We start from the raw sequence: 25042 nt of genomic DNA, 5'->3' as shown, positions 1-25042 counted from the left end.
ACTTTTGGCCGACCTATGGCCGATGAAGTCCAATTGTGGCCGATGCACTCCCACAGAGGCCGATGGAAAAAATCAGTCTTGGTCCCTGGCTTGAAGCAAGCCTAATTCCTTCATCTGGACTTCTTTTCAGGTCATTCTTAAGCCTAAACTGTAGCCCCGGAAGCCTTCTGTCCATATTTGGAAGCCTCACCTAAAAATTCTAAGTGTACTAAGAGATATCCCTCTTTTAGTGAAGACTGTTCAGTTTCAGTCCAACCGGAATGATGCCCAACTTCAACCAATCATATCTCCATCATCTGGACTCAACTTTAGGAGATTATTAAGTGAAAAATGAAGCCCCAGAAGTAAGCTTTCCAACGGTGGTGGCCTCATAGCTGAAATCCAGGTATTCAAAAAGATAAACCTGATTTAGCGAGGACCGCTCATCTCTCTCTTAACAATTCATGTCCATCTTCTTCTCCAACTTGGTTTCTTCCCTCTCCTCCAATTTTCTTCAACTCCAAACCCTCCCCCCCCCAAACAAGGTGTTTGGAAAGATTTTTCAAAGATTTCATCTCTCTTTCACTCATTTCCACTTTGTCCTCGCTCGGTTTATCGAAAAGCGCAACATTTAACGAAATGCGAGCCTTAGAACATCGTAGGAACTTTATTTCAAAAATATTTTGAAAGAGAAGGTTTTAAGGTCTAAAAACCATCCAAAATAGCTTTGGTCCAAAATGGGGTGTGAGGTTAGGATTTGACTCTCCTTTTGCCGAAGAAATTGAACCTTTGCCTTGCATATCTTTCATCACCATGTAAACCATCAGTAGCGCCCAAGTCTTACGGGCTGTCAAAAATGGGGTTTCTACAGCATATCATCTGTACCTAAAAATGATGTCCCATATAGGGTCAGCCAAAGCCCAGTAGAGATACGCTAAACATAATATGAGAATTAACTAAAACATTAGCATTTGATAAATGTTTAACTCATATAAATCAACGTACATCTCTTCCATAACCAATCCATAGTCACGACCATGTTTCAATCCCTTTTCGTTTCATTATTGAAATCAATTCATAGATATAGCTCATTATTAATCCGAACAGTTCAAAATGAGACTACAACTCATACTATCAACATTTCAAGCATAATCAATTCAAAATGAGACTACAACTCATGTTATTAACACTTCGATCATCATCAATTCAAAATGAGACTACAACTCATATTATTAAAATTTCAATACTCCAATCATCTACGTTATACAAACGTAATTAAGATTTCGGGACTTTCACCCTGGACACTCCGGCCAACTTAATTATCAATGGAGTCCATCCCCGATCTCCTCCCACACAGGTTTGGAAGTGCATCCCCTATCTCCTCCCAAACCATGGAGTACATCCCCTATCTCCTTCCAAACAAGATACATATGCAATGTATTTAAACGTTTATCATATACAATGATCAATTTAAAGCACATATACAATGTGTTAATCCAACTGTCATATTCAATGACATATCCCAATTGATTAGTTTCAGTTTACCTAATCATCATGCAATTCTACAACAATCATGGCTATCCTCCACCGATAGCCCAAAACAGTTATTTCTAAACAGGTAATTAAATTTATCAAACAGATAAATTAATACATTTTCATAGGAGAGTGATTAATCAATCCAACTACACCATTCAATCTCATAATTTCCCAATTTCATGATTTTCGACTCAATTTCATATTCCTATAATTCCCCAAATTAATTATAGAAATTAATTATTTAATTTCAATTAGGGATTTTTTCTCCTTTTCTCAAATATCAACCCTAAGGTTCAATTTCATCAGTCTAACAACGACAACTCCATTTTCCAAGGTCTCATACACACATGGTACTCAACAATGGAAAACCCCTCTTTGTATATTTCAAAATCAAACCCTAACTTCCCAAAATTTCCATAACCTCACCATTTAATCAAAATGACTAAAATTTATGTTAAAGCTCATAAAGATGAGTATTTTATCCCTACCTCAAAGTGGAAGCTCAAGAAGATGAAGAGTAAAATTGAAAGATGCTCCAAACCCACAACTCTTCGAATCAAAATGGAGCCCACGCGAAGCTCTACCTTTCTTACAAAGAGACTACGGTAAAAGACCACTAGAACTAGGTGTATTTGTAGAGAGGGAGTGTGTATAGAGAGAGAGAGAGTCGGATCTAGGGTTTGAGATGAAAATGAGATCAAAAAGTAAAGGGAAAGATCGCTGCTGCGAACTAATATATTCGAACCTCGCTCGAACGAATGAGTGGTCGCTCGAGCGACCAGACACAACAATTACCTCGCTCGAGCGCAAGAAGCATTGCTCGAGCGAACAATGCAAAGCCTCAAGTCTGCAACCCAGAAGCACGCTCGAGCGCAAGAGTTCTCGCTCGAGCGAAGGAAAGCTCGCTCGAGCTAAGAAACACAACCTTCAGGTCAAAAAGAGACGCAGACGCACGCTCGAACACAAGAGTTCTCGCTCGAGCCAATAAACACACCACACAAAGCTCGCTCGAGCGAAGGAACCCTGGCTCGAGCGAAGGAACTAAAACCGAATGCTTGCTCGAGCGAGAAAATCTGGACAGCAACCATTTGTTTCAAAACACACCCAACCTGATACAAACCTACCCAATACATCCCAAAACTCTAATACGAGGAATTAAAGGATGGAAACAAGATAAAAACAACGACCAACACTACGGAACCGAAGTCCAAAACACAATAGACAATAGAGGAAAACTGGGGTCGCTATAAAAACAACACAAAACTACAAAAACTTAATAGCAATAGATAGAACAAGAAGTAAAAGAGAGGATGACAAGCTTATACCTCTCAAAGGGGTGAGCTTTTGTTTGTGAACGAAACTAAGTCTCAACGCACTCTCAAGCTTGAATTATGGTGTTCAAGGCTCAACCAAGGTTCCTAGGCTAAGATGTGAAGGTGTATATGATATATGGATATAGGTTCAAGGTGGTAAGCTTGCTCAAAGGGTTACTTGCACAAAAAGAAGGAGAAGAGGGAGCTCTTAAGAAGGCGTATAAGCTTTTTAGAAATTCTTCAACCCTCAAAACAGAGGTATCACCTCGTTTTTATAGAATTTGAGCCAAAAAGATCATAAATATCTTCAAAAATGGATAGCTGGCGGGCTCCCGCCCAAAATAGCGTTTCTCGCTACCAAGGCACCGTCGACCATCAATAGCCACGGTCGACCCTCACTGAGGCATGGCTGGGCCTTGTTGTAATCCCCTATTTTTTTGCTTTAAACTCAGTGTAGGGTGGCATAGGGTGTAAAAGTGAATTTCTAGGATACAATCAGTGGGAATATGAAAGGTTTGGGATTATTTCAAAGCGGAAACATAGGCCCCTTCGTTGAGACCCCAAACCACGTACAACACCACTTTCATCATCGAGTGTACCGGGCAAAGCACTCAAGCCTTGCGGGCGGTAAAAAATGGGGTGTCGACACATAGGCTTGAAAAACTTACTGATTTGGGCGTTAAGTCAAACTCCAATTGGAAGAAAGAGCTCCGGCAATAATAACGAGCGAAAACAGGTGATACAGATGCTTGGATTAAGGCTTGAATGCAGGAAGTGAGAGCTTGAGAGTATGAGGACTTGCAATAAAGAAGATGAACGGTAGAGACTATTTGTGAATATGAGTTGTATATATAATGGAGGTAGAAGGGCGGGGCTTTTTGAATTTTTGGGCACTGTGTGACAGCTGTCACAAAGAGTAGGAGCAATCACCTCGTGCCACGATCCCAGTCAGAACACGACGTCAGAAATGTGGGAAGACGGGTTGTACAACTGGAGTAGATTCTAGAAGCCGAGCGGGTTCTAGCTTGGTTAGCGTGAGTGTTTCGACTCGGTTGGTGTGAATGTCTTAGTACGGCTAGAAGACAATAATCTCAATCATGCTTCGTAGATGGAATTAAGGGGCAATTGAGAGGGTAATTTATGTGACTACATTGGGCTAAGCTAAGTCAATCGTTTTAATCATTGGACCGGGCTATAAGCCAAGGTACGGGGCTTGGGTTAGCCCGGTCTTGGGCCAAGCAGGCATTGAGCCAGTCAAATGTGTCGCTAGGGCCTGGACCAAGATGTCTAGACGTAGTCCAGTAGCAGACCGAAGTATCACTAGTGCAGAGGGCCGAGCTAAGTTTAGCTCGGTAGAGCGCAATCTTGGTTGTGTCAAACGCAAAGTAGAGCCAAGTTAGCTCGGTTGACCGTATTGACAGCCGAGGTAAAGGGTCTGACCTATCTCACTTGGTTGGCAATGAGTAGGGTGTTCTTAGGATAGGCTTTATCCTTGGGGAATGTGATTCCTAGGAGGACTCTACTAAGGAGAGTTAGAGTCCTACTAGGATTGTGCCAGGCGAAATTTATAAAAACTCATGACAGGACCTGTTGACAGGTTTTGCAATTCTTACTTTCGAATACACAGAGTTTTTGCGTCTATTGTTTATTTGCTGACTTAGGTATCGGAAAAGTTTCCGGCACACACCCGCCGACTAGCTCACGTTTGTGTTTTCAAGTAGCGAAACGATGACGTTTGGAGAAGTACAAACTTAATCAACAGGATTATATAAGAAGATTATTCTATACTTATACATAAATAAATAATACTTGCCTCTTGGATAAATATATATATATATATATATATAAGTGTATGGAAGAATGTAAAAAATAAGTATTTATAATTAGTACTACATGATATTTTCTCAATCCTTTTTTTTTTTTCCTTCTATTTTTTATGTTTTAAATAACTAATCATAATAATCCATTTACCAAAAACATATCTCAAGTAATCATTTAAGGAGAAAAAGACCATCCACCACCTTTGTAGTCTGTCAATCACCATAAAAGGAACTTTAAAAACCATCACCAGATTGCTCATGCTTCTTTCCAATCCTCTCTTGGAAGTTTGTTTCCATGTTTCAAAAACTCTTTTTTTTTTTTTCTTCTCAAATTTGAGAGAATCATCATAAATAAATTTGCAAATGTCCTAAATAAAAATGAGCTTGATAGTAACTTTTACAAGATAATTACACTGGAAGCTTTGAACATATTAAAAACATTTATTCACAAGTTTTTTTTTTTTTTTTCGATTCAAATTTATTCACAAGTTGACACACCCTATGGAGCTCTCACCAAATCCCTTTGCTATTTCAAAGATGAGATTGGGATTTTTTTTTTCTTTAAAAAAAAATTCAATAAATATATATTTTTGAAATAAAAAATATACATATGAATTACACATGAAATGAGATCCACGTGGAGACAATTTATGAATTAATATTGAGTAGATGTAAATTTTACTTTTGTAAAGTACTTACTCACCTAATGTAGACAAGTTATTGGTTACTGTTACATGGTATTTTAACGGTATTATGATTGGTGGAAAGGGTAAAATTCACAAATTTATATTGCGTAATTAAAGAATATAAAAAAGTATGATAAATTATAATTGGTGAGGGATATAATCACGTGACGCACCAATAATTTTTCCCTAATAGGTTGCCCTAGTGATCCTACAAACTATTCCATCATGTTCTATTAAAAACAATAATTGAGGACCATTAATGTAGGATAAACGGGTGTATTCAAACCACATTCAAGAAAGAAAAAAAGAAAAAAAAAATCTAGTGTATTCAAATTATTTGTTTATTTTTAACATTTTTATTCTTTAATCGTGTACATAAATAATGTGCTTTTATAATTAAAAAATCACAAATTAAAACATCTCAACTAATTCTTGCAAAAAAAAAAAAAAATCTTTCAAATCATTAAATAATATAAACAATATTTTAAAATGCCCAAAATAGTACAAATCATCATCATCATTACATATATATATATATATATAAAATTAGCGTTTACTCTCAATTTTTCTCTTTTACGTGGCACATCTCTCTCTCCTTCTTTTTTTTTTTTTTTTCTTTTTTGTCTTTTTCTAAACGTTAATATATCTTTTTACCAAAATGCTTTAAAAAATTTAGGATAAATTACATTTACACTTCTTAAGATTTGAGTTTAATACATATTACCTTCTGATGTTTGAAAAATTATACTAATCCTCAGTCATTGTAATTATTTAGACGGAATGAAGATATTGAATTCATACACTCTCGCTTTTTTTTACTGTGCTTTACTTTCTTTTTTTCCCTTTCCTTTGCTTTAATTTTTTTTTTCAATATAATTTCCTCTGTTTTTTTTACTAGAAGTTATTGCCTTTTATGTAAACAAGAGTTTTGTGAAATAAGACTATTAACCACAGGGGTGAGAATGTAATTTTCAAAACGTCAAGAGATGGTATATAATTGAACCAAACCATAGGAGGTGTCAGTGTAATTTATCTAAAAATTTAATATTTAAAAGACTTTTACGATCTAAATTGTGTTTGCTCTCAATTTTTCTCTCCCCTATGTGGCACATCTTCCTTTTTTATTATTATTAAAATGTCACATCAATATATTCTTTTACCAAAATTCTTTTTAAAATTTAATATTTAAAAGACGTGTACTTAATCTAAATTACGCATAAACAAAACCTAATAGAATTAAACATACTAAAAATACTTTACCAATTAATTTCATCATATTTTTTTCACTTTTTTAAAAATAAAATATTAAAATTATTTCTTATTCTTATGCCTATCTTATTTATAATATTAATCATATTGAATTTCTTAAATAATTAGAATCACTTTTAATTTTATAACAACTATTTATAATATTAAGTTATAATTTAATATCATATAAATTTATTTTATATATATATATATATATGTAAGTTACATTTATGTAGCACGAATGGTTAAAATTATAAAATGAATATTTCTTTTTTTGTGTTATAATTTAAAATTATTATATATATTTATTTCATTTACATTTTTATAATATGATAGAGCTAAAATTATTAAAATATGCACAAATAATTTATTTAAAATTCTTATATGTGTTGATTTAAATAAGACTTTTATCAAAAGATAGGATTAAGATTATCAAAATAAATAAATAAAAAATTCAATTTACCTTTAAATTTTTCTCTCTCCTATGTAGCACGTCTCTTTTTTTTTTTCTTTTTTTCTTTTTTTATTAAAATTTCAGATCAATATACCCTTACCAAAATTCTTTCTAAAATTTAATATTTAAAAGACTTCTACTTAATCTAAATTAACCATAAACAAAATTAATAGAAGTATAAATACTTAAAAAAAATTATCAACTAATTTTATTATAATTTTTTCACTTTTTTAAAAAATTAAATATTAAAAAAAATTATTTTTATGAGATTTATTATATATATTTATGTAAGTTACATTTTTATAACACAATAGAAAATATTAAAATACATATAAATAATTTATTTAAAATTAATATATGTGTTGATTTAAGTAACATTTTTATGAAATGATACAATTAAAATAAATAATTAGAGTCATTATTTAAATTTTAAATTATTGTTTATTTTTTTCTTCAATTTAATGGTTATTTTAAATATTTTATATATTCAAAAATATAAATAATTTAACTAGATTTTATATAATTTTTTTCTTAAAAAATAAATATGTGTGGTCATCGCACTGGTTAATCACTAATCATATATATATTGTTAAAAGTAATATTCGCTCTCAATTTTTCTATCTCTTACGTGGCACATCTCCCTTTTTTCTTTTTTTTATTAAAGTGTCACATCAACATATCTTTTTATTAAAATTCTTTCTAAAATTTAATATTTAAAATATTTTTACTTATCCTAAATTACCCATGAACTCAACCTAATAGAATTATACATACTAAAAATATTTTACCAATTAATTTTATTATACTTTTTTTTCACTTTTTTTAAAGAAAATATTAAAATTATTTCTTATTTATAATATTAATTTTATTGAATTTCTTGAATAATTAGAATCATTTTTAATTTTATAACACTTATTTCTAATATCAAGTTATAATTTAACATCATATAAATTTATTATGCATTCGTTTGGGATGTGAGTTGGTTTTTTAGTTTTTTGGCTATTTTAGTTTGTGGCTAAAAAGTCTGGTTTGAGATTGGCTTATTAGATTTTTTGACTTTTGTGAGAAAAAAAATGAAATGATTATGGTTTAGATGTGACATTTTGTTCTATTTTGTTAAAATAGCCAATTTTGTACCATATGACTATTTTAGCCCAAATGGGCATGCCAAACATATATATAATTATTTAATTTACATTTTTATAGCACGAAAGGTTAAAATTATCAAATAAATGTTTCTTTCTTGGTGTTATAATTTAATATAATTTAAAATTATTATATATATTTATTTAATTTATAATTTTATATAGTACAAGGGATGGGGATCATGTCGTGTTGGATTGTATTCATGTCGTGTCATTTTAGATTCGTACCAGAATCACTTCAATACTAACTCGACCAGTTTATTATTTCATGTTATTGTGTTGTATTATTTTCTATTTATGTTCGTTTCATGTCGTGTCAACGTGTCATATCAAAAATTTCACTATTAACTAAAAATATCAAAGGTATGAAAAAAGAAATTGATTTTTTTTTTCACAAGTTAAATTTAATGAAATAAAAAATATTTGATTTCAACTTAGTTTTCTTTTCTTAATTTTTAAAATTATTTCTTATTATAATATGTTTTACTAGATTAAACTCAAATAAAAGACAAAAAATACATTGAGTTCAATTAAAAACAAAAACAAAATCTATATTAAGGTTAAAGTTGTATTTTACATACTTTTTAATAAATTGGATATAATTACGTAAGAGATTAATATGTCATGATACTAGAAATAATATTAAAATGTGTAACTAATTTTTCATTATACAGCTTATCCGTGCGTGTCATACAAATTTGACACCAATCTAACATGTTTAATATTCGTATTATTGAGCCGTGTCATACATGTGTTCATATTAGGAAATGGTCAATCTTAACCCTCTAATTTCGTATACGGTTTGAGTTTTGTTATTATGTCATGTCGCAAATTCCTATTTCTAAATGATAGAGTTAAAATTATTAAAATATACACCAATAAATTACTTAAAATTATTATATGTGTTGATTTAAATAAGACTTTTATAAAATGATAAGACTAAAATTATCAAAATATAATATATATATATATATATATATATATATTGTTTATCTTTTACTTTTTTTTCTCTCCCCTATGTAGTGCATCTCCCTACTTTTGTTTTTTATTAAAATTCTAAATCAATATACCCTTACCAAAATTCATTTAAAAATTTAATATTTAAAAGATTTCTACTTAATTTAAATTACCCATAAACGAAATTTAATAGAATTATACATACTAAAAATATTATACCAATTAATTTTATTCTACATTTTTCAATTTTTTTAAAAATTAAATATTACAAATATTCATTTTTATGAAATTTATTTTATATATATATTTATGTAAGTTGCATTTTTATAACACGGTAGACCTAAAATTATTAAAATGCACATAAGTAATTTATTTAAAATTAGTAGGGTTGTAACGCCCTCAAAATAAAACATATAAACTCAACATTCATGACATCCATAGATATGAGTGAATAAAGCATAATTCCATTTATCAGAGTATTTATTACAAAAGTATTATATGTTGACAATAAAAGTAAATGCCCTACGGACTTACAACTTTCTAAGCCAACACTTGGTTACAAAAAAAGAGTACTAACTCAAAACACATTAAGCCCTTGGCTTGAATTTACATGTAATACCAAAATAACAAAAGTAACTAAAAGAGTCTTCAACTCTCAAAACCTTCCAAGCTACGTCCTTGGAGGTGGCATGTCACCTAAACCTGAAAATGATGTCCCATGTAGGGTGAGTCAAAACCCAGTAGAGATATACTAAACCAGACATGAGAAATAACTAAAACATTAGCATTTGATAAATGGTTAACACTTGTAAACCAACTTACAACACCTCCCAGTTCCATGACAAACACACCCTTGTTTCTTTCCACTTTCCTTTACTTATCCAATTCAAATTCATAGACACGGCTCATTATCTAGCCAAACAAGTAAATGAGACTACAACGCATATTAAACACTTTCTTTTATCCACAATTCAATGAGACTACAACTCATATCAAAACATTTCAATACTTCAATTCATCTACATTATGCAAACGCAATTAAGATTTCGGGACTTTCATCCAAGACACTTCGGCCAACTTAGTTATCAATGGAGTCCATCCCCTAACTCCTCCCAAACAGGTTTGAGAGTACATCCCCTATGTCCTCCCAAACCATACTATCTCCTCCCAAACAAAATACATATGCAATGTATTTAAACAGTTTATCATATACAATGATCAATCCAGGCACATATTCAATGTGTTAATTCAACCATCATATTCAATGACTTAACCATTTGATTAGTTTTAGTTTTCCCTAATCAACATACAGTATCTACAACAAACAAGACTATCCTCCACCGATAGCCCAAAGCAGTTATTTCTAAACAGATAATAAATTCATCAAACAGATAAATTATCAACATTTTCATGGGTGAGTGATTAATCAATCCAACTACACCATTCAATCCCATAATTTCCCAATTTCATGATTTCCAACTCAATTTCATATTTTTCCAAATTAATTATTCAAATTAATCATTCAAACATAATTAGGGTATTTTTCCATTTTTCAAATATCAACCCTAAGGCTCAATTTCATCAATTTAACGACAATAATTTCATTTTCCAAGGTCTCACATACACATGGGATTTAACAATTGAAAACCCCCTTTCTATAACTTTAAAACAAACCCTAACTTTCTCAAAATTACCATAATCCACCATTTATACAAAATAACTAAAATTTATGTCAAAACTCATAAAAAGGAGTAGGGTATCCCTACCTTAAGAGAAGAGACTCAAAGGAGTTGAAGGTGAAGAACCAAGATGCTCCATACACAACTTTTTTGGATTGCAATGAAGCCCACACCAAGCTCTATCTTTTTTACAAAGAAGCTAGGGTAGAAGACTCCTAGAACTAGATTTATTTGTAGAGAGGAGGTATGTAGAGAGAGAGGAAGCAGCCGTTCTACGGTTTGAGTATAAGAGATGAAGAAAATGTGAAGAAGAAGCTGCTACTACGAACTGATATATTCGAACCTCGCTCAAGCGCAAGAGTGGTCGCTCGAGCGACCAGACACAAGGAAACCTCGCTCGAGCGCAGGAGGCCTCGCTCGAGCTAACAACACGACGCTTCAGGTCTGTAACCCAGAAGCACACTTGAGCGCAGGAGTCCTCGCTCGAGCGAAGAAATCCAAAACATATAGCTCGCTCGCTCGAGCAAAGGAAAACTCGCTCGAGCCAAGAAACACAACCTTCAGGTCAAAAAGAGACACAGACGCACGCTCGAGCGCAAAAGTGCTCACTCGAGCCAACAGACACACCACTCAAAGCTCGCTCGAGTGAAGGAACCCTGGCTCGAGCGAAGGAACTAAAACACAGAGCTCGCTCGATCGACAAAAGACTCGCTCGAGCGAAGACACCAAAAACTGGGCAACAACCATTTGTTCAAAACACACCCAACCTGTTACAAACCTGCCCAACACATCCTAAAACTCACATATAAAGAATTAAATGACGGAAATGCAACATATACAACAACAGACATCCACAGAACCAAGTCCGGAATACAATAACCAAAGGAGGAAAAATTGGGATCGCTATAAGGGTAAATTACACTGACACCCCCTGAGGTTTATATTTATTACAGTTCCCCCTCACCTTTTAAAAATTACATCTCTCCTCTTGAGGTTTAAAGTTTGATTACAGATTCCCCCCTCAGCAATTTAATTTTTTTAAATACCAATTTTTCCCTCACTTGGTAAATTACATTGACACCCCTCACATTTTAGAAATTAAAATCCCCTCCCTAAGGTTTAAAGTAGCATTACCAATTGCCCCCTCGGTTAGTATTAGTTGGAAAAAAATTCATTGAAAAAAAAATTAATTGGAAAAAAAATAATTTGAAAATAAATTAATTAAAAAAAATTATTTGAAAAAAAAAATTTGTTAGTAAAATTTTTAACTTTCTGTTTAAAAATAAACGTAAACTTATTTTTTGAATTTACGTTTTTTCCTTAAATTTACAAACTAAGACAATCATTTATAAATCAAAAAATTATCAAATAAGTTTTTATGACATTTTAAAAAAAAATTTAAAATATAAATTGAAAATTGAAAACGAAATGGTTACCAAACAGATTTCATATGGTAAAAATGTCGTAAAATTAACAAATAATTAAATAAGTTATCAACGTAAGAAATAACTTATTAAAAGATTCTTAGGCTATATATGGTTTGATTTTTAGAAATTTTTTTTAAAAATTTAAAATTAATTTGGTTAAGAAATAAAAAATAATTATCATTTTTATCTTTTGAGTGGTTAGAAATAATTTTTTACAAATTAAATTAAAACAGTCATACGTATGCATATAACCTGCCCAAAAGTTAGAATGATAATTATTTTTTACCCTTAAATGATAATTATTTTTTATTTCTTATTTCTTAACCGAATTAATTTTTAATTTTTAAAAAAAATTCTAAAAATCAAATCATACATAACCTAAGAATCTTTTGATAAGTCATTTCTTACGTTGGTAACTTATTTAATTATTTGTTAATTTTACGACATTTTTACCATCTGAGGCCTGTTTGGTAACCATTTCATTTTTAGTTTTTCATTTATATTTACAAAAATTTTAAAAACTGTCATAAAAACTTGTTTGATAATTTTTTTGGTTTATAAATTGTTGTCTCAATTTGTAAATTTGAGGAAAAAACGTAAATTCAAAAAATGAGTTTATGTTGATTTTTAAACAAAAATTTAAAAATTTTACTAACAAAATTTTTTTTCAATTAATTTTTTTTCCAACTAATACTAACCGAGGGGGCAATTGGTAATGTTACTTTAAACTTTAGGGAGGGGATTGTGATTTCTAAAATGTTAGGGGTGTCAATGTCATTTACCTAGTGAGGGCAAAATTGATATTTAAAAAAATTAAATTGCTAAGGGGAAACCTGTAATGAAACTTTAAACTTCAGAGAGGAGATGTAATTTTCAAAATGTTAGGGAAGAACTATAATAAACATAAATCTCATGGGGTGTCAGTGTAATTTACCCAAATTAGTATATGTGTTTATTTAAGTAACTCTTTTATGAAACGATACAACTAAAATTATTAAAATAAATAATTAGAATCATTATTTAGATTTTAAATTATTACTTTTTTTTTCTCTAATTTAACAATTATTTTATATATTTTATATATTTTAAAATAAATATATTTAGTCCGTGCACTAGTTGATAAATAATTTGAGGGAAGTATAATTTGTTGTTTTCAACGAATGTATTGTAATCCTGAACTTTTATGGATTGAAGCCAAACAAGACAGACTTCCCATGTAAATAATAATAATAATAATAATAAAATTTATTAAAAAATAAAAAATAAAAAAACTTCATAACAAGAACAACTTCTACTTCATTGGAAAAGTCTCCCCCTTGTCCCTCTTTTTTGACTGACTCAACCCCTTCACAAGTAAAGAAGAGCTCTCTCGCTCGCTCTCTCTCGGGTTTTGCTAGTTTACCTTTTGCTCCTCCCTCTTTCATTCTGAATTTCTTTGCCCCTTGCCCAAATTTCAGACACCAGAGGGATTTTTTAGCCTCGGTCACTATTGCCAGCCCAATGACCAGCCGTTAAGAGGCTATGTTCTTGTGGCCCGAGATGTTGGTGCTACCGGGCAAAACATAAGCTCTATTTGTGGCTCAGTGTCAAACTCTCCAGCTCTTAAAAAGCCTGTCAGTTACACGTTAATTTGGCGTACAGATTCCCATCACAGTGGATGCGGATACGTCTGGCTGCCATAACCGCCAGCAGGTTATAAAGCCATGGGTTATGTGGTTACTGGCAAGCCAGATGAGCCAGATGTTGAAGAAGTTAGATGTGTGAGAGCTGATCTTACTGAGACTACTGAAACTTGTGATATGATACTTGAGACAGATTCGAGTTTTTCAAAGCCACCACTTAGAGTTTGGAACATGAGGCCCAGCCGAAGGGGGATGTTGGCTAAAAGTGTTTGTGTCGGGACGTTCTTCTGCACTACCAACCACAGCTCAGGAGATGAGCTAAACATTGCGTGCTTAAGGAATCTTGATTCAACCCTACATGCAATGTCGAATCTAGATCAGATTCATGCCCTTATCAAGCACCACCGGCCCACGTGTTCTTCTATCCGGATGAGATCTATTTGCCCTCATCGGTATCATATTTTTTTCAAAAATGGGGCACTTTTGTATCGAAATGGAAAGGTCAAGGGAGAGCCCATTGATTCTAGGGGCTCAAATTTGCCTAGTGGTGGAAGAAATGACGGGAAATATTGGATGGACTTGCCAGACAATAAGGATGAGAGAAATTTTCTCAAAAATGGTGATATTAAGAGTGCTGAGCTCTATGTTCATGTAAAACCGGCTTTAGGAGGAACTTTAACGGATATTGTCATGTGGGTTTTTTGCCCCTTCAAAAGGCAAAAGAAAAGGCTCCCACAACAGAATCTCCTATTTTACCTGTTAATGTAAAACCACCTTTAGAGGTTACTAATTTTAAACTCCGATATACAAAACAAGACAATGAATTTATGAATACTTTGATACAGAAAATGAAAGATATTAATTTCGGACAAAGAAGTTCTCAAATTAATATGTTGTCTACCCCAACAGAGCCTATTTCACCAGAAGAAAACGGATTTGAGGATCTCTCTCCCTTACAACTCTTTGAAATACAGGCTACGTTCTCAAATGAGGACAAAGAAGTTCTCAAATGACTGAGAGTGTCGAGCTCTACATTCATGTAAAACTGGTTTTTTGCAAATTAAAGCTTCTGGTATCTTATATTTAATTTGCATAGAATTCCCACTGGCGCTGGTAAGAGATTGAGTGGTTTTCTGAAAATATGTAGTAGGTATCAAACCTTCTTGAATACAGTTCATATCAGCACCACTATCTACAAGTGCTATGGCGTCTCGGATAATAAAACCTGATTTAATTACAAATGTAATTCGGATATATCATTTTTGGAAGGTAACTTGATTTATTAGCAGTAAATACTGGTTGTCTTGTTCTGACTTTCTGGTGGTTCAGATGGTTATTGGTCTGGTTCTTTTTCGATTAAGACTTGTTTTAATTTCTTCATATCTGAAAACATTGCTTGGCTTGCAGTTTGAAGATGTTGGACTTCTGTTTTGAGAAAATTTATTTCCATCTTAAGATCCTGAATTGTTACTGGTTTTTCTAGTAAGGGTTGAGACTACATTTTATTTAAGACTTATTTCATACTGTAGTGGGTAAATGGAATGATTTCCTCAGTTTTGTGATTTTGGTAACAGAGTTCTTAAAATTTTAACTTCATTTCTGGGTCTTTAATTTGGTCTACAAGGTCAAGCATGGATTTTTGACTATCTATTAGAACATTAATACTTGGTCCTCCAATATTGAGACCGTTTATTTCAACTATAGCTTTCCAATAATTGGATTCTGTTAACGGATTTAGACTACTGGGTTTATAGGTACAAATTTCTGGAGGGTCAGTATCACTAGATTCTGATGGCGAATATAATTCAGCAATTTCATCATCAGAACTTTCTTCTGTTTCTTCATCTTCGGATAATGTATTTAAAATTTATTGTTGAAGATGTTCATGAATTGACATTTCATTAAGCTTCTATTTCAATTTTGCTTTACAGTGATTAGCATAGTGTCCTGTAGTTGCACGTTTATAACAAGTAATGGAAGATTTATCTTTTGGTTGATTAGGAGTTTCTGTTTACCTTTTGAATACTTTCAAGGTTTCTTTAGATAAAGTTGTTTAGCAGGTGTGGGATATCTGGAATATTTCTTCTTAGAATATTTTTGAGTTGGTTTACTGTACCGTGGTGGTTGACTAGATTTTAGTATCATAAGCAAATTGGTTGTAAAACTCGCCTAGCTCTTTTCATCCAGTTAAATTCTGTTGTTTAAGTTTAAGGTCATTACAAGGCAAAAGACCTTCCTCGATTATTGTCACGCCCCAATTTTTTATCACACAGAAACATTACCAAAAGTCCGAAATTTAGGACCATTTTTTTTTTCTTTTACAAATATCTATTACCCTTGAGTAATAGAAACATAATAGTACCTGTTCTCTCTCATGATGAATACAACAATAATAATAATACATGTCAATCTCCCGCTATGGAGTTACAAATAAATAATTACAAACAACAATGCACAATGAGATTACACATAAGAGATACATGAACTTCATAATCCTCCAACCAATCAATTCGAATTCTTTTCTTGTAAAAAAATGAAACAACGAGGGGTGAGCACAATTGCCTAGTAGAAATCTCATAGTTCAAAAACAATAACTATCCTATAGATAGAAATGATCATGCATATAAGGTGATACCATATAGTACGGTGACATTTTGTAATATCAAAATATCATATGTAGCGTATCTTTTTCTCGAAATTTATTTGAACATTTAAGGAAAAACCTTTGACCATAAAAAAACTATCCATTTTCGTTAGAAAACCATAAATCCTTTTTGAAAACAAATACGTTTAAGGAACAACATCTTTTTGAATTTATTAACCCATTCCAAACTATTCCTTGTTAAATTCTCATCTTAACATTCCTCTTTTTATTCCCATTCTCCCCTTTTACTAGTTACATTTATTATAACTCCATAATCTCAAATTCAAGTTCCCTTAATACTCCAAAACATCTCACAAACATGCTACTCCAACCAATCTATTCATATTTGTTGTAACTCCTCAATGTAAAAATCCAAATCTTCTCTATATTCAATAACAATTACATCACATCTACATTTGCATTATCAATTATAATCCAACATATTACAACTGCATCACATCCACATTTACATTATCAATTTGAGTTCAAACATGACACAAGAATAACAAACCCTTTTTAACACAATGTCTCAATTATTTATAAAACAAAACTCATAATTTCCCCCTATAGTCACAAGCAATCCAGTGAGTCTATCATCACCAACCTCTAATCCAATTACCATCTCATTTTCCATTCTTTCAAATAATGTCATATTAAACACCAGATCCATTAACAAGTCATCTCCATGAATCACACGCTTTACCGGTCACAAGCCGGAAGGAAGGCGGAACCTCACGCTTTACCGGTCACAAGCCAGAAGGAACGCAGAACCTCACTCTTTACCGGTCACAAGCTGGAAGGAAGGTGGAACCTACTTCAAGCGCCACGCTTTGCCGACTCAAAATACGGCGGGAAACGGACCCCGAAATAACATTACATTCCATAAATTTTATCAAGTCATCCATCATTGTGATTAGTGGGCAAAGCTAACACATCATTCATTATTCCCGTAACACATTAGTTCAAAACGCATCCACCATAAGTTAAAATTCCACTTACATAACAAGTACAAATTATGTTCCACCACCTTTTTCTATTACCCACCAAGTCATTCATGTGTTCATAATTCTTGGGTTCAAACTATTTCTTTACTCTTCCATATTATTATCAAGTCTTCCAAATCAATTTTCACAACACATCGATTATCAATTACTATGTGAGGCTATAAATTAAATCTCTAGAATTTATTTCTTTGATACAACTCCCTTACGTGACATCATCATATTTCACAATCTCCCATTTATTGTTACTCACACTTATCTTAACCCAACCTTGACTTAACACAATTTAACATAATACAATAAGATTCTTAAATATTCACTTCATCATTTTTATCGCAATTCCCACATCATCCTTACCATTGTAATTTCTTTTCCCCAAGTTTGGTTTCATATTATAACATAATTTAAAATATCAACATTATGAGTTCAATCGCAACTTTTACATAAATTACTCAAATTGTTTAAAATTCCAATTAAACTTGTACATGTGTAATTTAACACCTTAATTTCATAATTCTACTATTAATTGAAGCAAAACCATTAACCATCTTTATGAGTCAAACTAGGGTTTTTAAGAGAAGTTAAAATTTTTCACAAAAACACATTTTATTCCAACCTTTCTATTACTTTTACACCCAAACTCATGACCCAAGATCATGACCCAATAAGTCAACCCAACTCTCTTCAAACCTTAACCCCCAATCTCGTGAGTTATCATAATATGCATAAAAATATAAAATTTTGTATTTATATAAAGAAAATACCATAAATCTATCCATAAACGAGAGTATTGAAAGAGAACTAGAAACCCCTACCTCTTGAAGCCAAGAGATGATGACCTAAAAATCGATGGCGACAAAACCACGAACTAATCGGACCAAAAGGAAGCCCTTAACAAGATCTACAACCCTTCTCAAAGGACCATGGTAAAAAGATCACTCTAGGTGAGTAGATCTAGAGATCTTAGTGCCAAAAGCTTGAGTTTAGAGAGAGAGAAGAACTCACGGTTTGAGAGAGAGGAAAGAGGAGAAAAGTGAAATGAAACTATACTTGGAGCCTATTTATAGTAGTAGAAAAGTAGCCCTAAGGTCAATAAAATAATAGGCCCAAAACCCCCCAAAGGTAGGGCCCATTCGAACCCATAAATCTGAAAATAAACACGCAAGGGTCGACCCCTGGTGTGGTGGTGTTGACCCTCCAGCAAGAAAGACAATGTTGGCAGCAAACAAGGTGTCGACCCTTGGACAGAAAGGGTCGACCCTATTTTCCAGTAACCAATACCCAGATTCTACAATATACAAGGGTCCACCCTTCCTAGACTAGTGTCGCCCCTTGTGGACAGCAACAAGAGACAGGTGTCGATACCACCAAGGCTGGTGTCGACCCTAAATTCCAGCAACACTTCCAGAAACTTCACCAACAGGTAAGGGTCGACCCTTAGGAAGGTTGGTGTCGACCCCAGAATAGAATTTCTAAGTTCCCAAGGAACTTTTTGACAAGAACAAGTGCAAACAAACAAACCCAACGAGTTTAAATCGGATCATACTCCTCTAAAACCAACATTCAACAACTCCAAAGACTCCCAAAAAGGAAAATAAGAGAATTAAATACACTCTCCATTGGATTAAAGGATACGGGTGTTACAAACTCTCCACCTTAGGAAATTTCGTCCCCGAAATAGAAGAAGGCCAAACAAAAGGTAGTATGAACCCAATAGAAAACACAACCTCTAACCTACAACTTTCAAATTTGAATTTTGAAATGGATTAGTATACTTTCTATTTTTTATTTTATATATTTGATATACTTTCCATTTGAAAGTCATAAATTAAGAATATTAATTTATTTTTTTTCGCTTGAATGAGAACTATAGAGACTTTTTTTAAGGGTGAAACACCAATAAATCCCAAAATATGATATTGTGAACTATTTAGTCCTCTCTTTTTTCTTATGAACCCAAAGGTCTTATTAAAGTGAAAATTACATAAAAGGATAGTTACTTACATGTTTGACTTCAATTTTTTAGAAATAAAAGTGGGTTTCTCTAAATGTAAAATTACACATATGGGCAATCCGTACTATAGAGGATTTCGATTTTTGCCCCTAGAACAAATCTCACATTACGAACAAAAATGTGACACTAAAAAATGTAACACTCTAATATAACACATTAAAAAATTCTTTGGTGCAATTTTCCCAAACGTAACAACGTAACACTTCAAAAAAAAACTCATTAGTGTACTTTTTCCAAACGTAACACTCCAATGTAATACACAAAAAAAATTCCTTAGTATACTTTTCCCGAACATAACACTCAAATCAATATAATTCCAAACATAACACTCCAATGTAACACACAAAAATACGAAGTAATTTTTCCAAACGTAACACTCATAATTTAAAATTATACATTTGCTCAAAACTTAATAAAGAATTTTTGTACTCTTTTCGGAATAGTTTGAAGAATCTCACATCCTTTTGGAATGGTTCGAAGGATCCCATATCTTTTTTTCTTTTTCTTTTTTTTTTTTTGAGTGTTACATTGGAATGTTGCGTTTGAGAAAAGTACACCAATGAGTTTTTTTTTTTTTTTTTTTTTTTTTTTTTTTTTTTGTGTTACATTAGAATGTTACACAGAGAATTTTTTTTGGAGTGTTCTATTGGAGTGTTATGTTTGGAAAAAAAATACCCTAATTTTTTTTTTTAAGTGTTACATTTGAGTGTTATATTGGAGTGTTAAGGTTTGAAATTATACATTTGCCCAAGATTTACTAAGAGATTTTTGTACTCCTTTTGAAATGTTAGAAGAATTCCACATCCTTTCGGAATGTTTGAGGAATCCCATATTTCAAGTCATTTTTGTATTCCTTTTGAAACGTTTTTCAAATAAAAAAAATTCTCATATAAAAATTCATCCCAAATAGATTGTGTACATTACATTTCTAGCACAAAAGCAAAAAAAAAAAGAGAAAAAAAAAACATAATAGAAATAATGGTATAACCATGAATCTAACTTCTAAATAATATATTAAAGGATAAATTATACAAATAATCCCTATAATTTATATGATGTGTTAATTTAGTTCATGTTATTTCAATTTGCTTGATTTTGCCCCTTAATTTAACGGATTATGCCATTTTAGTCCAATAAATAACGGTTGTTAAGTTTTGTGGACGAAAGTCAAACTATGTGTCAATTTAGTCCCTATAGTTTACACAATGTGTCAATTTCGTCCCTGTCAAAATCGAGCAAATTAAAACAATAAAGACCAAATTGACACATTATGTAGACTTTCCATCCACCAAACTTAACAACCATTATTTATTGGACTAAAATAACACAATCTATTAAATTAAGGGGCAAAATCGAGCAAATTAAAATAATAAAGACCAAATTGACACATCTTGTAAACTATAAGGACCATTTACATAATTTACCGTATATTAAATCTACCTTTCCAAAATCAATGAAACTAATTGGTCTATAGGACTAAATGAATCATCATTCCTCAAAATAGGATCTTTAGGTTAATTTTTCTTTTTTTAATTATTTAAAATCAAAAAATTAGAAATTTTAGTTTGAGATATTATAACTCCCACAATACTTGTGGTTAGAAACCCCCTTTACTTATATAATATATAGATAGATAGATAGATTTAGGCTAAGTTTGGCATCCTCTAAAAAATTCAAAAAGTCAAAAAGTCACTATCCTATTTAAGTCACATCATCTTATTTAAGTCACATCACCTCTCTAACACATCACTTCAAACCCAACCCAAATCCAATCCATATTTCATAAAAAGTCAAAAAGTGCACTTATTTAGTCTTCCCAAACTTATTTGTTTTAGATATTTTTTTGATATACAAATTTTTTTTTTTTTTGATTTTTTATAAAAATAATTTAACAATCCCATCACTAACCATAGTGTATGCGAGAATTTGAAAAGGATACTGCAGTAGGTATGGGAGAAATCAAAAAGGCTTGTAGATTGGGAGAAGTCAACAAATACTGAGGTTTTTTTTTTTTTAATCAAAAAATTAAGATTGGGATATTGGAGCTCACACAAGGCTTGTGGGTTAGAAACCCCTTTTCCTTATATAATATATGACATGGGTAGATCCATAAAGGCTACAGCCCACTATGAACAACCCAAGCCCACCACTTAGGGCCCAATACATAATTCAATTAATGAAGCCCAGCACCGTTGAAGCCCCACATAGCAATAAGAACTAATGGCATCATGACACATGACAAGAGAAGGGCAAGCTACATCAGCAGACAAAGATCTGCAAAGTTATTGCTACGCCACATCACCATTAATGAGGCCCCTTACAGCAATTATTGCGATAACCCCTCTCCGTCGGGACAGTACGCCCTCACCCTGAACAAGGTAAGCTACAACATAGACTTTCGGCCAAGGTGACAGGTCGGAAGGGACAATGAAATGATTACCAGAGGATATAAGCAGACGTTGAAGACAAGAAGAAGGTTAAGCTTTCTATCTCTAATCTCGCTATATACTCCACTCCTCTTTCTAACTTGCTCGTCAGAGGGTTCGCTGGGGAGAACTCCCCGTTCCCCGTTGAACTCGTGTGCAGGTCTTCCGGTGGTCTTGGTCATTCGGACATAGGCGTGAGAAGCATGGATCAGTCCGACCCGGTTCATTGGAACGAACTGTATCATCAGTTGGCGTCGTCTGTGGGAATCTTTCTTACTCTGTGCGCCAGTTGTGCTCATTGTCGCCGGAGGCCCTTTCCCAATAACCCCTTCCTGTCACCTGCGAAGGCAAATGGTCACGACTAGATCCATGGCTTCCCACCCCAATGTTCCCGACCACCAAGCCGACCCTCCTAATCCAAACAACCCACCACAATACTTTACCGAGCTCACCAACAACATTAACCGCCTTGCCGAGCAGAACCAAGTAATCAATGCCCTGCTCCAACGAGACCTTCCCATGCCCCCTCCACCACCTCCAGATATTCCACCCAACCAAGAACGAGTTCCGAGCCATACTATCCAGCAGCCTTATCCACCCAACTTGGAAGGCTTGCAACCTCCTCCCCCAAATATAAATCTACCACCCCGACCCCCACATCCATCGGCCCTGGCACCAACCCCTGAAGGAGAGGCCAGTAGCGTCCAACCCCCATTGCCCTCCAATGGTGACAACATTCCTCTCTGGGACGCAGAACTCCGAGCCATGAAGCTCCAACTCCAAGGAGTCATGTAGAACATCCAGCATAAACCCTCTACCACAGCCAACTCGCCATTCGTTGCCTCCATCCGGGACAAACCTCTACCCCCCAAATTCAAAATGCCCACCATCGACTCTTTTGACAGTACGACGGACCCAGTCGATCACTTGGAAACCTACAAGACCCTCATGATCCTCCATGCTTTCCCTGATGAAATCATGTGACGGGCTTTCCCCGTGACACTCAAGGGGTTAGCTTGACTTTGGTTTAGTCAACTGCCAGCAGACTCTGTCTCCACTTTCCAGTACCTTAGTGACTCTTTCCTCAACCATTTCATTGGAGCCCAGCACCAGTGGCGTTCGGCAACCCAACTCCTCAACATTCGTCAGACCGAGAGGGAGTCGCTACGTAGTTTCGTTACCTACTTCAACACTGAAGCCCTGCAAGTAGCAGAAAACGATGACAAGGTCATCCTTACGGCTTTCATGGCCGGTCTGCGATCGCCTGACTTCCTTTTCTCCCTCTCTAAAAACCCCCCGACCTCTATGGTAGCCCTACTCTCCAAAGTCCAAAAATACATGAATGCTGAAGATTCCCTAGCCGCCCAGCAAGATCCTATAACCAAAAACCCGACCCCTAGAGAAAAGAGAAAAGACTCAGAAACCAGAAATAGCCAGTACAATAACCAAACATCTCAGTACACTGACCAATCCCCCAGAACCGACCGGTCAGCCCCAACCCGACCGCCGAGCCGGTTCGAGCGGTACACCCACCTAAACTCCCCCATGGAACAAGGCCTCCATCAGATCCAACGGGACTACCCCCTAAAATGGCCCCAACCATCACGGGCTCCTTCCAATCGGAAAGACCAATCCAAATATTGCCATTTTCACCAGGATCACGACCATAATACCGAGGAGTGTGTTAACCTGAAAGATCAGGTCAGGGGCCTGATTCGTCAAGGACGCCTCAGCCGATTCACAGATACTCGCCCTCAGCAGAGGCAGCGGACTGAACCCATCAAAAACAACCCTCCCCAACAGCCAGCACGGCCTAACCAAGGTCATGATCGTCCTCCACAGTAACCTCGGCCACAAGGTAACCCCGCCCCACCTATTGGAGAAATCAGAGTTATCTCCGGCGGGCTTGCTTGTGGAGGACCATCCCGATCGGCTCAGCGGGCAGAACTCGAAAAAATAAGGCAGGGCTCAGACAAAGAAGTTATCACGTTGGACCGACCCTCCAAACACCCCAGGCAGTCGACCGAGCCTATCACCTTTACGGACGCCGACTGCACAGGCATCTGTTATCCTCATGACGACCCTCTCGTCATTTCCGCCCTCCTCTCCAATTACAAGGTCAAACGGATTCCCGTCGACAATGGCAGTTCTTCAGACATTATCTTCCTCAATTGCTTTCGCCAGCTCAAGATTAGGGAAGAAAGTCTGTCTCCCCTCCAAACCCCTTTGGTCGGTTTCACTGGCGACCGGGTGACCTCCATCAGCTCCATCGATCTTCCTATCACAATTGGCGAGTACCCGCGGCAGACCACAAAGTTGCTCACCTTCCTCGTTGTTGACTGCTCCTCTGCCTACAACATCATCCTTGGCCACACTGCCCTAAATGTTTTCCAAGCTATTTCATCCACTTACAACCTTGCCATCAAGTTCCCTACCGATCTTGGAGTCGGAACAGTGAGGGAAGAGCAGACTGTGGCCAGAGAATGTTGTGTCGCCTCACTTAAAGAAGTCAAGCTGAAGGAGGCTATGATCATTGAAGGACTTGATGTCAGAGATGAGGACGAGCTGGTCAGAGAGGAACCAGTGGAGGAGCTCATCGAGGTCCTCGTCGACCCCACCAACCCGGCCAAAACCGCCAAGATCGGCAGCCAACTATCCCCCCAAGCCAAGGCCGACCTCACCGTCCTCTTGGTTGAACACAACGGCGTGTTTGCCTGGACTCACTCCGATATGCCGGGTATTGATCCCTCCTTCATCAGCCACGGTCTCAGTGTTAAGCCCAATTTCTGACCTATCCGCCAGAAACAGCGCATTTTTCACCCGGAACGCAATAACCTTATTGCTTCTGAAGTAGACAAACTCCTTGAGGCACAGTTTATCACTAATGTGGACTACCCTAGATGGCTGTCGAATGTGGTTCTGGTTCGTAAAAATAATGGTAAATAGCGACTCTGTGTCGACTACTCCGACCTCAACCGAGCTTGCCCCAAGGACAGCTACCCTCTCCTTCGTATAGATCTGCTGGTCGACGCCACGACCAGTCATCAAATTCTTAGTTTCATAGATGCCTTCTCTGGATACAACCAAATCT

General features: G+C 34.6%; 1 pseudogene; it reads left to right on the top strand.

The window, feature by feature from the left end:
* Positions 1–14634, top strand: part of LOC145794659 (hypothetical protein At1g04090 pseudogene) — a 28788-nt pseudogene extending 14154 nt beyond the window's left edge.
* The last annotated feature ends 10408 nt before the right edge of the window (positions 14635–25042 follow it).

Source organism: Camellia sinensis, chromosome 1 (genome assembly GCF_055761805.1).
Source record: "Camellia sinensis isolate YWXY chromosome 1, ASM5576180v1, whole genome shotgun sequence".
Lineage (NCBI taxonomy): Eukaryota > Viridiplantae > Streptophyta > Magnoliopsida > Ericales > Theaceae > Camellia > Camellia sinensis.
The sequence above is the reverse complement of the archived record's forward strand: the minus strand, read 5'-3'. Positions and strand labels throughout refer to the sequence as shown.